Here is a 13,942-nt window from a genome sequence, read left to right as displayed (position 1 = left end):
TGTGCGTGTTGGGGAGGTGTGCGTGTTGGGGGAGGTGTGTTTGTTGGGGAGGTGTGTGTGTTGGGGGAGGTGTGTGTGTTGGGGGAGGTGTGTGTTGGGGGAGGTGTGTGTGTTGGGGGAGGTGTGTGTGTTGGGGGAGGTGTGTGTTGAGGGAGGTGTGTGTTGGGGGAGGTGTGTTTGTTGGGGGAGGTGTGTGTGTTGGGGAGGTGTGTGTGTTGGGGAGGTGTGTGTTGGGGGAGGTGTGTGTTGGGGGAGGTGTGTGTGTTGGGGGGAGGTGTGTGTGTTGGGGGAGGTGTGTGTTGGGGGAGGTGTGTGTGTTGAGGGGAGGTGTGTGTGTTGGGGGAGGTGTGTGTTGGGGGAGGTGTGTGTGTTGGGGGAGGTGTGTGTGTTGGGGGAGGTGTGTGTTGGGGGAGGTGTGTGTGTTGAGGGAGGTGTGTGTGTTGGGGGAGGTGTGTGTGTTGGGGGAGGTGTGTGTGTTGGGGGAGGTGTGTGTGGGTTGGGGGAGGTGTGTGTTGGGGGAGGTGTGTGTGTTGGGGAGGTGTGTGTGTTGGGGAGGTGTGTGTGTTGGGGGAGGTGTGTGTGTTGGGGAGGTGTGTGTGTTGGGGAGGTGTGTGTGTTGGGGGAGGTGTGTGTGTTGAGGGAGGTGTGTGTGTTGGGGAGGTGTGTGTTGGGGGAGGTGTGTGTGTTGAGGGGAGGTGTGTGTGTTGGGGAGGTGTGTGTGTTGGGGGAGGTGTGTGTGTTGGGGGAGGTGTGTGTGTTGGGGGAGGTGTGCGTGTTGGGGGAGGTGTGTGTGTTGGGGGAGGTGTGCGTGTTGGGGGAGGTGTGCGTGTTGGGGGAGGTGTGTGTGTGGGGGGAGGTGTGTGTGTTGGGGGAGTGTGTGTGTTGGGGGAGTGTGTGTGTTGGGGAGGTGTGTGTGTTGGGGAGGTGTGTGTTTTGAGGGAGTGTGTGTGTTGGGGGAGGTGTGTGTTGGGGGAGGTGTGTGTGTTGGGGAGGTGTGTGTTGGGGAGGTGTGTGTTGGGGGGAGGTGTGTGTGTTGGGGGAGGTGTGTGTGTTTGGGAGGTGTGTGTGTTGGGGGGAGGTGTGTGTGTTTGGGAGGTGTGTGTGTTTGGGAGGTGTGTGTGTTTGGGAGGTGTGTGTGTTTGGGAGGTGTGTGTGTTTGGGAGGTGTGTGTGTTGGGGGAGGTGTGTGTGTTGGGGAGGGTGTGTGTGTTGGGGAAGGGTGTGTGTGTTGGGGGAGGGTGTGTGTGTTGGGGGAGGGTGTGTGTCATAGAGTTTGTGGGATTATATTTGCATTTTACTCATTGGGTACACCTCCCTCAACACACACACCTCCCCCAACACACACACCTCCCCAACACACACACCTCCCCATTAACAGCAAACAACATTAACAGCCGGAGTGGAGACCGAACGTTGCAATGTTTTGCATGAAATGTGAAGGGAGAGAGAGAGTGCATCCATGTGTCCCAGCAGTGTGTGTGTGTGTGTGTGTGTGTGTGTGTGTGTGTGTGTGTGCTGTGAAAGTATACTGCTAGCTCCTCAGCTACCTGTGGTCTGGGTAGATGTTGTGTGTGTTAGGGGAGGTGTGTGTGTGTGTGTGTGTGTGTGTGTGTGTGTGTGTGTGTGTGTGTGTTAGGGAGGTGTGTGTGTGTGTGTGTGTGCTGTGAAAGTATACTGCTAGCTCCTCAGCTACCTGTGGTCTGGGTAGATGTTGTGTGTGTTAGGGGAGGTGTGTGTGTGTGTGTGTTAGGGGAGGTGTGTGTGTGTGTTAGGGGAGGTGTGTGTGTGTGTGTGTGTGTGTGTGTGTGTGTGTGTGTGTGCTGTGAACGTATACTGCTAGCTCCTCAGCTACCTGTGGTCTGGGTAGATGTTGTGTGTGTTTGCAGACTCAGCTTGAGGTGGATCACACTTTCTCACAAACCAACCGTATTTCTCCACCAGATCTCTCCGGCTGTTTTTATAGTTAACTAGTAAACATCTCAGGCAGGAGTAGGACAGAGATTTATAGATTCTAGCTGACAACTCCCTCTCTCCTCCACTAAATATCCTCTCCTCTCTCCTCTCTCCTCCACTAAATATCCTCTCCTCTCTCCTCTCTCCCCCACTAAATCTCCTCTCCTCTCTCATCTCTCCTCTCTCTTCTCTCCCTCCCCTCTCTCTTCTCTCCTCTCTCCCTCTCCTCTCCCCTCTCTCCTCTCTCTCTCTTCTCTCCCTCCCTCCTCCCCCCCCCTCCCCTCTCTCTTCTCTCCCTCCCCCCTCTCTTCTCTCTTCTCTCCTCTCTCCTCTCCCCTCTCTCCTCTCTCCTCTCTCCTCTCCCCCTCTCCCCTCTCCCCTCTCTCCTCTCTCCTCTCTCCTCTCTCCTCTCTCCTCTATCCGTTGGTTCTCATAGTGGTTAAAGTCATTCAGGTTGTATAAGATGAGTCACTGATCTGATCTAATCCTGCTGCATGTCTAAACACACGCACAAACTCACACTCACAAACACACGCACGCACAAACTCACACTCACAAACACACGCACGCACAAACTCACACTCACAAACACACGCACGCACAAACTCACACTCACAAACACACGCACGCACAAACTCACACTCACAAACACACGCACGCACAAACTCACACTCACAAACACACGCACGCACAAACTCACACTCACAAACACACGCACGCACAAACTCACACTCACAAACATACGCACGCACAAACTCACACTCACAAACACACGCACGCACAAACTCACACTCACAAACACACGCACGCACAAACTCACAGACTTGTCCTGCATTTTCAGGACTTTTTGGGGAGTAAAAATGTATTCCCATTCAAAATCATTTTTAACCTAACCCCTAACCTAAACTTAACCCTAACCTTAAGCCTTAAGCCTACAATAGCATTTGAACAAACTCAGAACATTACAAAAGTCCAGACTAAATCTTTCTTGTCCCCTGTAGCTCAGTTGGTAGAGCATGGCGCTAGGGTTGTGGGTTCGTTTCCCACTGGGGGCCAGTATGAAAATGTATGCACTCACTAACTGTAAGTCGCTCTGGATAAGAGCGTCTGGTAAATGACTAAAATGTAAATGTACGGGGAGAGGTGTATTTCACTATGTCAAGGTCTAGGGGTGGTGTTCACAGTCACACACACACACACACACACACACACACACACACACACACACACACACACACACGTCTCCCATTGAAGCTCTTCCTTGTAGAGCAGGATAGTTCAGTTTACAGTAGTTCACCTATTTTCCTCACACACCCACACCTTTACTAATCTCTCTCTACCAACTGACACCACCCACACCTTTACTAATCTCTCTCTACCAACTGACACCACCCACACCTTTACTAATCTCTCTCTACCAACTGACACCACCCACACCTTTACTAATCTCTCTCTACCAACTGACACCACCCACACCTTTACTAATGTCTACCAACTGACACCACCCACACCTTTACTAATGTCTACCAACTGACACCACCCACACCTTTACTAATCTCTACCAACTGACACCACCCACACCTTTACTAATGTCTACCAACTGACACCACCCACACCTTTACTAATCTCTACCAACTGACACCCACCCACACCTTTACTAATGTCTCTCTACCAACTGACACCACCCACACCTTTACTAATCTCTCTCTACCAACTGACACCACCCACACCTTTACTAATCTCTCTCTACCAACTGACACCACCCACACCTTTACTAATCTCTACCAACTGGCACCCACCCACACCTTTACTAATCTCTCTCTACCAACTGACACCCACCCACACCTTTACTAATCTATACCAACTGACACCACCCACACCTTTACTAATCTCTACCAACTGACACCACCCACACCTTTACTAATCTCTCTCTACCAACTGACACCACCCACACCTTTACTAATGTCTCTCTACCAACTGACACCACCCACACCTTTACTAATCTCTACCAACTGGCACCCACCCACACCTTTACTAATCTCTCTCTACCAACTGACACCACCCACACCTTTACTAATCTCTCTCTACCAACTGACACCCACCCACACCTTTACTAATGTCTCTCTACCAACTGACACCACCCACACCTTTACTAATGTCTACCAACTGACACCACCCACACCTTTACTAATCTCTACCAACTGACACCACCCACACCTTTACTAATCTCTCTACCAACTGACACCACCCACACCTTTACTAATCTCTACCAACTGACACCCACCCACACCTTTACTAATCTCTCTCTACCAACTGACACCCACCCACACCTTTACTAATCTATACCAACTGACACCACCCACACCTTTACTAATCTCTACCAAGTGACACCACCCATACCTTTACTAATCTCTCTCTACCAACTGACACCACCCACACCTTTACTAATGTCTCTCTACCAACTGACACCACCCACACCTTTACTAATGTCTCTCTACCAACTGACACCACCCACACCTTTACTAATGTCTCTCTACCAACTGACACCACCCACACCTTTACTAATCTCTACCAACTGACACCCACCCACACCTTTACTAATCTCTCTCTACCAACTGACATCACCCACACCTTTACTAATCTCTCTCTACCAACTGACACCCACCCACACCTTTACTAATGTCTCTCTACCAACTGACACCACCCACACCTTTACTAATGTCTACCAACTGACACCACCCACACCTTTACTAATCTCTACCAACTGACACCACCCACACCTTTACTAATCTCTCTACCAACTGACACCCACCCACACCTTTACTAATCTCTACCAACTGACACCACCCACACCTTTACTAATCTATACCAACTGACACCACCCACACCTTTACTAATCTCTACCAACTGACACCACCCACACCTTTACTAATCTCTACCAACTGACACCACCCACACCTTTACTAATCTCTCTCTACCAACTGTGTGTCTGCGTGTGCAGCGCGCATGTGTGTGTGTCTGTCAATGTGTGTGTGTGTTTGTTGATGAGGTCACAGTCTTACCCATGTCTCTCTGTATTTTCTTACAGTCCGCTGTGGTCTCTGATGGAGGTGAGTACAAAACTACCACTTTATACTCTCTATTTACTCTATATCTATGTCCTTATTATACTATCTATTTACTCTATATCTATGTCCTATTATACTATCTATTTACTCTATATCTATGTCCTTATTATACTCTCTATTTACTCTATATCCTTATTATACTATCTATTTACTCTATATCCTTATTATACTATCTATTTACTCTATATCTATGTCCTATTATACTATCTATTTACTCTATATCTATGTCCTTATTATACTATCTATTTACTCTATATCTATATCCTTATTATACTATCTATTTACTCTATATCCTTATTATACTATCTATTTACTCTATATCCTTATTATACTATCTATTTACTCTATATCTATGTCCTATTATACTATCTATTTACTCTATATCTATGTCCTTATTATACTATCTATTTACTCTATATCTATGTCCTATTATACTATCTATTTACTCTATATCTATGTCCTTATTATACTATCTATTTACTCTATATCTATGTCCTTATTATACTCTCTATTTACTCTATATCCTTATTATACTTATTATACTATCTATTTACTCTATATCTATGTCCTATTATACTATCTATTTACTCTATATCTATGTCCTTATTATACTATCTATTTACTCTATATCTATGTCCTTATTATACTATCTATTTACTCTATATCTATGTCCTTATTATACTATCTATTTACTCTATATCTATGTCCTTATTATACTATCTATTTATTCTATATCCTTATTATACTATCTATTTACTCTATATCTATGTCCTATTATACTATCTATTTACTCTATATCTATGTCCTATTATACTATCTATTTACTCTATATCTATGTCCTTATTATACTATCTATTTACTCTATATCTATGTCCTTATTATACTGTCTATTTACTCTATATCCTTATTATACTGTCTATTTACTCTATATCTATGTCCTTATTATACTATCTATTTACTCTATATCTATGTCCTATTATACTATCTATTTACTCTATATCTATGACCTTATTATACTCTCTATTTACTCTATATCCTTATTATACTATCTATTTACTCTATGTCCTTATTATACTATCTATTTACTCTATATCTATGTCCTTATTATACTATCTATTTACTCTATATCTATGTCCTTATTATACTATCTATTTACTCTATATCTATGTCCTTATTATACTATCTATTTACTCTATATCTATGTCCTATTATACTATCTATTTACTCTATATCTATGTCCTTATTATACTATCTATTTACTCTATATCTATGTCCTTATTATACTATCTATTTACTCTATATCTATGTCCTAGGTCTTCCATTTGAAGTTGTTGGCGCATGTTTTGAAGCATGTTGAGTCAAGACTGTCTTTCGTATTCATTACAATGGAGCAACAGGCTGTCGGTTCAGGCCACAATTAGTCCTCTCTCTCTGTGTGTCAAATCAAATGTATTGGTCACATACACGTGTTTAGCAGATGTTATTGCGGGTGTAGCGAAATGCTTGTGTGTGTGTGTGTGTGTATTTATGCTTGCTGTGCGTGCACATGTGTCGTTGGAAAGGGAGTGTAGAATGAATCAACCTACTGTAAAAGTGCTGCTGTGAAATGTCTTGCTTGGTTGGGTTCTTTATAACAGTCATCCTACTGTCCATTTCAGATGTCCCAATTAGCATGTGATAGCGTTAGCATAGCTTTTACAAAGGGATGCTATGCATTAGCATGTGCTAACGCTAGCAGCACGGTGTTCACATAGGCCTGCGTTAGCACGATGTGCTAACGTTATTGAAGCGCCTGTCGAGTCGGTGTTAGATCCCCTTGGTTGAACGCATATCAATGGCCCAATGGGAGTGGCTAGATGGCCGTGCTCGACCAAGATGGCGCCGGAGGAGATGGCTGAAGTTTTACGGCCCCCTAAGCAATTGTGTTATTATGTGTGTTTTTTCGCGTTATTTGTAATTTATTCTGTACATAATACTGATCTACACCCCCCCCAAGAAAAGATGTATGTGTCCATTTCCTCCTCATTAAAACGTCATGTTCCTGTTGTGTAGTGTGTAGTGTGTGTGTGTGTGTGTGTGTGTGTGCTACCTGCCATCTATGGTTCCATTCTCTTCCATAGCGTTCAATTATTCACCAGCCAAAGGCCTGTGGGTGTGACGTCTGTATCCTTTTACCCATTAGAGGCCTGCAGGAGTGTGTGTGAGTGAGACACCCACTCTTTCAGTGAGCTGGATCATTTTCGTCAACAACCCCTCCCTCTCCTTCCCTCATTCTCTCTCTCTTTCATTCTCTCTCTCCCTCTGAGTCGTTCTGTCTCTTCTTTGTGATGCGGTACAGTGGTCAGGTCTCTCTGGGGAGCCCCTCTCCCGTGTGTGTGATGGGGAGTGGAGGCGTGTGTGTGTGAGGTCATGGGGAGAAGGAGAGTAGAGCAGTCTCTCAACCTGTTTATTACCTGCAAGCTAAAGTGTTGGTCCTTCCTGCTTTTGGACGATCACTGGGATCTAAAAAATGCCACTTGAGGACCGACCAACTTGGTGTCAGATTACGGAGGGAACCGTCAGCAACATCCTTCATGTTTTAGTACCAGGCCACTGGTCTTTCCTCCTTGGTTGACTGTCTAGATGAGAACAGCTAACACTTGAGAGAATTCAGTCTGAATCGTTGTCAGACAACTACTGAGGACAACATCCTTCATGGGACTCACTGGCACGCTATGGTTCTTTCTCCTTGGGTGACTTACTGATTTACTTAGGCTCATCGCTCCCCAGGAGCATAGGTCATCGACGACTACTCTCCATCTGTTCTAGGCTGCCTTCTCAATCCTTGGATGACCTAGAACTGATTAAATCGGTGTCGGGTAACGTATCGGAGGGACCAGACGGCATCATTCCCAGGGACCGGTTCTGGTCCGAGGGCCAGGGGTTTGAGACACAGTGGATTAACTGTAGAGTATGGATGGAGGGAACTGGTTCCCCCCTGAGAATGAGGTATCTGCCTCGTTGGCATCACACCGGCTCCTACCAGTTATACCCAGGTAAGACAGTAGTGGTACCAGCTATACCCAGACAGTAGTGGTACCAGCTACACCCAGGGAAGACAGTAGTGGTACCAGCTACACCCAGGGAAGACAGTAGTGGTACCAGCTACACCCAGGAAGACAGTAGTGGTACCAGCTACAACCAGGAAGACAGTAGTGGTACCAGTTATACCCAGGGAAGACAGTAGTGGTACCAGTTATACCCAGGGAAGACAGTAGTGGTACCAGCTATACCCAGGGAAGACAGTAGTGGTACCAGCTACACCCAGGGAAGACAGTAGTGGTACCAGCTACAACCAGGGAAGACAGTAGTGGTACCAGCTATACCCAGGGAAGACAGTAGTGGTACCAGCTACAACCAGGTAAGACAGTAGTGGTACCAGCTATACCCAGGGAAGACAGTAGTGGTACCAGTTATACCCAGGGAAGACAGTAGTGGTACCAGCTATACCCAGGGAAGACAGTAGTGGTACCAGCTATACCCAGACAGTAGTGGTACCAGTTATAACCAGCTAAGACAGTAGTGGTACCAGCTATACCAGGGAAGACAGTAGTGGTACCAGTTATACCCAGCTAAGACAGTAGTGGTACCAGCTATACCCAGGGAAGACAGTAGTGGTACCAGTTATACCCAGCTAAGACAGTAGTGGTACCAGTTATAACCAGCTAAGACAGTAGTGGTACCAGCTATACCCAGACAGTAGTGGTACCAGTTATACCCAGGGAAGACAGTAGTGGTACCAGTTATACCCAGGGAAGACAGTAGTGGTACCAGCTATACCCAGACAGTAGTGGTACCAGTTATAACCAGCTAAGACAGTAGTGGTACCAGCTATACCCAGGGAAGACAGTAGTGGTACCAGTTATACCCAGCTAAGACAGTAGTGGTACCAGTTATAACCAGCTAAGACAGTAGTGGTACCAGCTATACCCAGGGAAGACAGTAGTGGTACCAGCTACAACCAGGGAAGACAGTAGTGGTACCAGCTATACCCAGGAAGACAGTAGTGGTACCAGCTACACCCAGACAGTAGTGGTACCAGTTATACCCAGGGAAGACAGTAGTGGTACCAGCTACACCCAGGGAAGACAGTAGTGGTACCAGCTATACCCAGGAAGACAGTAGTGGTACCAGCTATACCCAGACAGTAGTGGTACCAGTTATAACCAGCTAAGACAGTAGTGGTACCAGTTATACCCAGGGAAGACAGTAGTGGTACCAGCTATACCCAGGAAGACAGTAGTGGTACCAGCTATACCCAGGGAAGACAGTAGTGGTACCAGCTATACCCAGACAGTAGTGGTACCAGTTATAACCAGCTAAGACAGTAGTGGTACCAGTTATACCCAGGAAGACAGTAGTGGTACCAGTTATACCCAGACAGTAGTGGTACCAGTTATACCCAGACAGTAGTGGTACCAGCTATACCCAGGGAAGACAGTAGTGGTACCAGTTATACCCAGGGAAGACAGTAGTGGTACCAGCTATACCCAGACAGTAGTGGTACCAGTTATACCCAGGAAGACAGTAGTGGTACCAGCTATACCCAGGGAAGACAGTAGTGGTACCAGTTATACCCAGGGAAGACAGTAGTGGTACCAGTTATACCCAGGGAAGACAGTAGTGGTACCAGCTATACACAGGGAAGACAGTAGTGGTACCAGCTACACCCAGGGGAAGACAGTAGTGGTACCAGCTATACCCAGGGAAGACAGTAGTGGTACCAGTTATACCCAGGGGAAGACAGTAGTGGTACCAGCTATACCCAGGGAAGACAGTAGTGGTACCAGTTATACCCAGGGAAGACAGTAGTGGTACCAGCTATACCCAGACAGTAGTGGTACCAGTTATACCCAGGGAAGACAGTAGTGGTACCAGCTATACCCAGGGAAGACAGTAGTGGTACCAGCTATACCCAGGGAAGACAGTAGTGGTACCAGCTATACCCAGGGAAGACAGTAGTGGTACCAGTTATACCCAGGGAAGACAGTAGTGGTACCAGTTATACCCAGGGAAGACAGTAGTGGTACCAGCTATACCCAGACAGTAGTGGTACCAGTTATACCCAGGGAAGACAGTAGTGGTACCAGCTATACCCAGGGAAGACAGTAGTGGTACCAGCTATACCCAGGGAAGACAGTAGTGGTACCAGTTATACCCAGGGAAGACAGTAGTGGTACCAGCTATACCCAGACAGTAGTGGTACCAGTTATACCCAGGGAAGACAGTAGTGGTACCAGCTATACCCAGACAGTAGTGGTACCAGTTATACCCAGGGAAGACAGTAGTGGTACCAGCTATACCCAGGGAAGACAGTAGTGGTACCAGTTATACCCAGGGAAGACAGTAGTGGTACCAGTTATACCCAGCTAAGACAGTAGTGGTACCAGTTATACCCAGGGAAGACAGTAGTGGTACCAGTTATACCCAGACAGTAGTGGTACCAGCTATACCCAGGGAAGACAGTAGTGGTACCAGCTATACCCAGGGAAGACAGTAGTGGTACCAGCTACAACCAGGGAAGACAGTAGTGGTACCAGCTATACCCAGGGAAGACAGTAGTGGTACCAGCTATACCCAGGGAAGACAGTAGTGGTACCAGTTATACCCAGGGAAGACAGTAGTGGTACCAGCTACAACCAGGGAAGACAGTAGTGGTACCAGCTATACCCAGCTAAGACAGTAGTGGTACCAGCTACAACCAGGGAAGACAGTAGTGGTACCAGTTATACCCAGGGAAGACAGTAGTGGTACCAGCTATACCCAGGGAAGACAGTAGTGGTACCAGTTATACCCAGGGAAGACAGTAGTGGTACCAGTTACACCCAGGGAAGACATTAGTGATAAGAGTGGATCATTGGAGAGGTATGACAGCAGGGGTAAGATTGGATGACTGGAAATGACAGACAGGTTTGGGCTTTGATTACAAATACACTTGGCTTGCTATGGTTAGTTTTTGTGCTGTTGTTATTCAACTTGGTTGTCATCTAGGTACAATTACTAGGGTTGTGATTATGAATTCATTCAACCTGGTTGTCGGCCAGGTACTAGGGTTGTGATTATGAATTCATTCAACCTGGTTGCTCAGCTATTCTGATCTTCCTGGGTTTTGGCTCCAATCTAAATGGATGTCAGGTCGTTATGTTTTGTTGGGGAGGGACTACTGTTCCACAGCAGGGGGGTTTTTCAACTCCGGTCCTTGATGCCCCAAAATATACACATTTTGTTGTTGCCCCCGGACAAACTCAACTGATTCAACTCATCGAGGGCTTGATGATTAGTTGACAAGTTGAATCAGGTATGCTTGTCAACAAAAATGTAAACTGTTGGGGAAAAACTGCTCTCTAGGGATTCTGGAGCTACAGGAGGGTCTCTCCAGGAACAGGGTTGGAGTTAAAACCTACAGGAGGGTCTCTCCAGGAACAGGGTTGGAGTTAAAACCTACAGGAGGATATCTCTCCAGGAACAGGGTTGGAGTTAAAACCTACAGGAGGGTCTCTCCAGGAACAGGGTTGGAGTTAAAACCTACAGGAGGGTGTCTCCAGGAGCAGGGTTGGAGTTAAAACCTACAGGAGGGTGTCTCCAGGAGCAGGGTTGGAGTTAAAACCTACAGGAGGGTATCTCTCCAGGAACAGGGTTGGAGTTAAAACCTACAGGAGGGTCTCTCTCCAGGAACAGGGTTGGAGTTAAAACCTACAGGAGGGTATCTCTCCAGGAACAGGGTTGGAGTTAAAACCTACAGGAGGGTATCTCTCCAGGAACAGGGTTGGAGTTAAAACCTACAGGAGGGTATCTCTCCAGGAACAGGGTTGGAGTTAAAACCTACAGGAGGGTATCTCTCCAGGAACAGGGTTGGAGTTAAAACCTACAGGAGGGTCTCTCTCCAGGAACAGGGTTGGAGTTAAAACCTACAGGAGGGTCTCTCCAGGAACAGGGTTGGAGTGAAAACCTACAGGAGGGTATCTCTCCAGGAACAGGGTTGGAGTTAAAACCTACAGGAGGGTCTCTCCCAGGAACAGGGTTGGAGTTAAAACCTACAGGAGGGTCTCTCTCCAGGAACAGGGTTGGAGTTAAAACCTACAGGAGGGTCTCTCTCCAGGAACAGGGTTGGAGTTAAAACCTACAGGAGGGTCTCTCCAGGAACAGGGTTGGAGTTAAAACCTACAGGAGGGTCTCTCCAGGAACAGGGTTGGAGTTAAGACCTGCAGGAGGGTAGCTCTCCAGGAACAGGGTTGGAGTTAAAACCTACAGGAGGGTCTCCAGGAACAGGCTTGGAGTTAAAACCTACAGGAGGGTCTCTCTCCAGGAACAGGGTTGGAGTTAAAACCTACAGGAGGGTATCTCTCCAGGAACAGGGTTAGAATTAAAACCTACAGGAGGGTATCTCTCCAGGAACAGGGTTGGAGTTAATACCTACAGGAGGGTATCTCTCCAGGAACAGGGTTGGAATTAAAACCTACAGGAGGGAACCTCTCCAGGAACAGGGTTGGAGTTAAAACCTACAGGAGGGTCTCTCCAGGAACAGGGTTGGAGTTAAAACCTACATGAGGGTCTCTCTCCAGGAACAGAGTTGGAGTTAAAACCTACAGGAGGGTCTCTCCAGGAACAGGGTTGGAATTAAAACCTACAGGAGGGTAGCTCTCCAGGAACAGGGTTGGAGTTAAAACCTACAGGAGGGTCTCTCTCCAGGAACAGGGTTGGACAGCACTGTTCCCATGACTGTAGTGTTGTTGAACTATGAAGTTGACTGGCTGTGTTATGTTACGTTATCTTGTGTTGTGTTGGTGTAGTGTGAGAGTGTGTAGTGTGAGAGTGTGTAGTGTGACCGTGTGTAGTGTGAGAGAGTATGATAGTGTGTAGTGTGTAGTGACATTGTCACCAGCAAAGCACACACACACACACACACACACAGAGTACCAGTCAAAAGTTTGGACACACCTACTCATTCAAGGGTTTTTCTTTATTTTTTACATTGTAGAATAATAGCGAAGAGATCAAAACTATGAAATAACACATATGGAATCATATAGGAACCAAAAAGTGATAAACAAATCAAAATATATTTGAGATTTGAGATTCTTCAAATAGCCACCCTTTGCCATGATGACAGCTTTGCACACTCTTGATATTCTCTCAACCAGCTTCACCTGGAATGCTTTTCCAACAGTCTTGAAGGAGTTCCCACATATGCTGAGCACTTGTTGGCTGCTTTTCCTTCACTCTGCCGTCCGACTCATCCCAAACCATCTCAATTATGTTGAGGTCAGGGGATTGTGGAGGCCAGGTCATCTGATGCAGCACTCCATCACGCTCCTTCTTGGTAAAATAGCCCTTACACAGCCTGGAGGTGTGTTGGGTCATTGTCCTGTTGAAAAACAAATTATAGTCCCACTAAGCCCAAACCAGATGGGATGGCGTAACACTGCAGAATGCTGTGGTAGCCATGCTGGTTAAGTGTGCCTTGAACTCTGAATAAATCACAGACAGTGTCACCAGAAAAGCACCCCCACACCATAACACCTCCTCCTCCATGCTTTACGGTGGGAACAACACCGCAGAGATCATCCGTTCACCCACACCGCGTCTCACAAAGACACGGCGGTTGGAACCAAAAATCTCAAATTTGGACTCCAGACCAAAGGACAAATTTCCACCAGTCTAATGTCCATTGCTCGTGTTTCTTGGCCCAAGCAGGTCTCTTCTTCTTATTGGTGTCCTTTAGTAGTGGTTTCTTTGCAGCAATTCAACCATGAAGGCCTGATTCACACAGTCCCCTCTGAACAGTTGATGTTAAGATGTGTCTGTGACTTGAACTCTGTGAAG

At 46.6% G+C, this 13,942-nt stretch overlaps 1 pseudogene; it reads left to right on the top strand.

Moving 5' to 3' along the window:
• Positions 1-13,942, top strand: part of LOC123481017 — a 118,471-nt pseudogene that overhangs the window by 85,233 nt on the left and 19,296 nt on the right.

This window comes from Coregonus clupeaformis, chromosome 7 (genome assembly GCF_020615455.1).
Source record: "Coregonus clupeaformis isolate EN_2021a chromosome 7, ASM2061545v1, whole genome shotgun sequence".
Lineage (NCBI taxonomy): Eukaryota > Metazoa > Chordata > Actinopteri > Salmoniformes > Salmonidae > Coregonus > Coregonus clupeaformis.
This window is presented reverse-complemented; position numbering and strand designations above follow the sequence as displayed.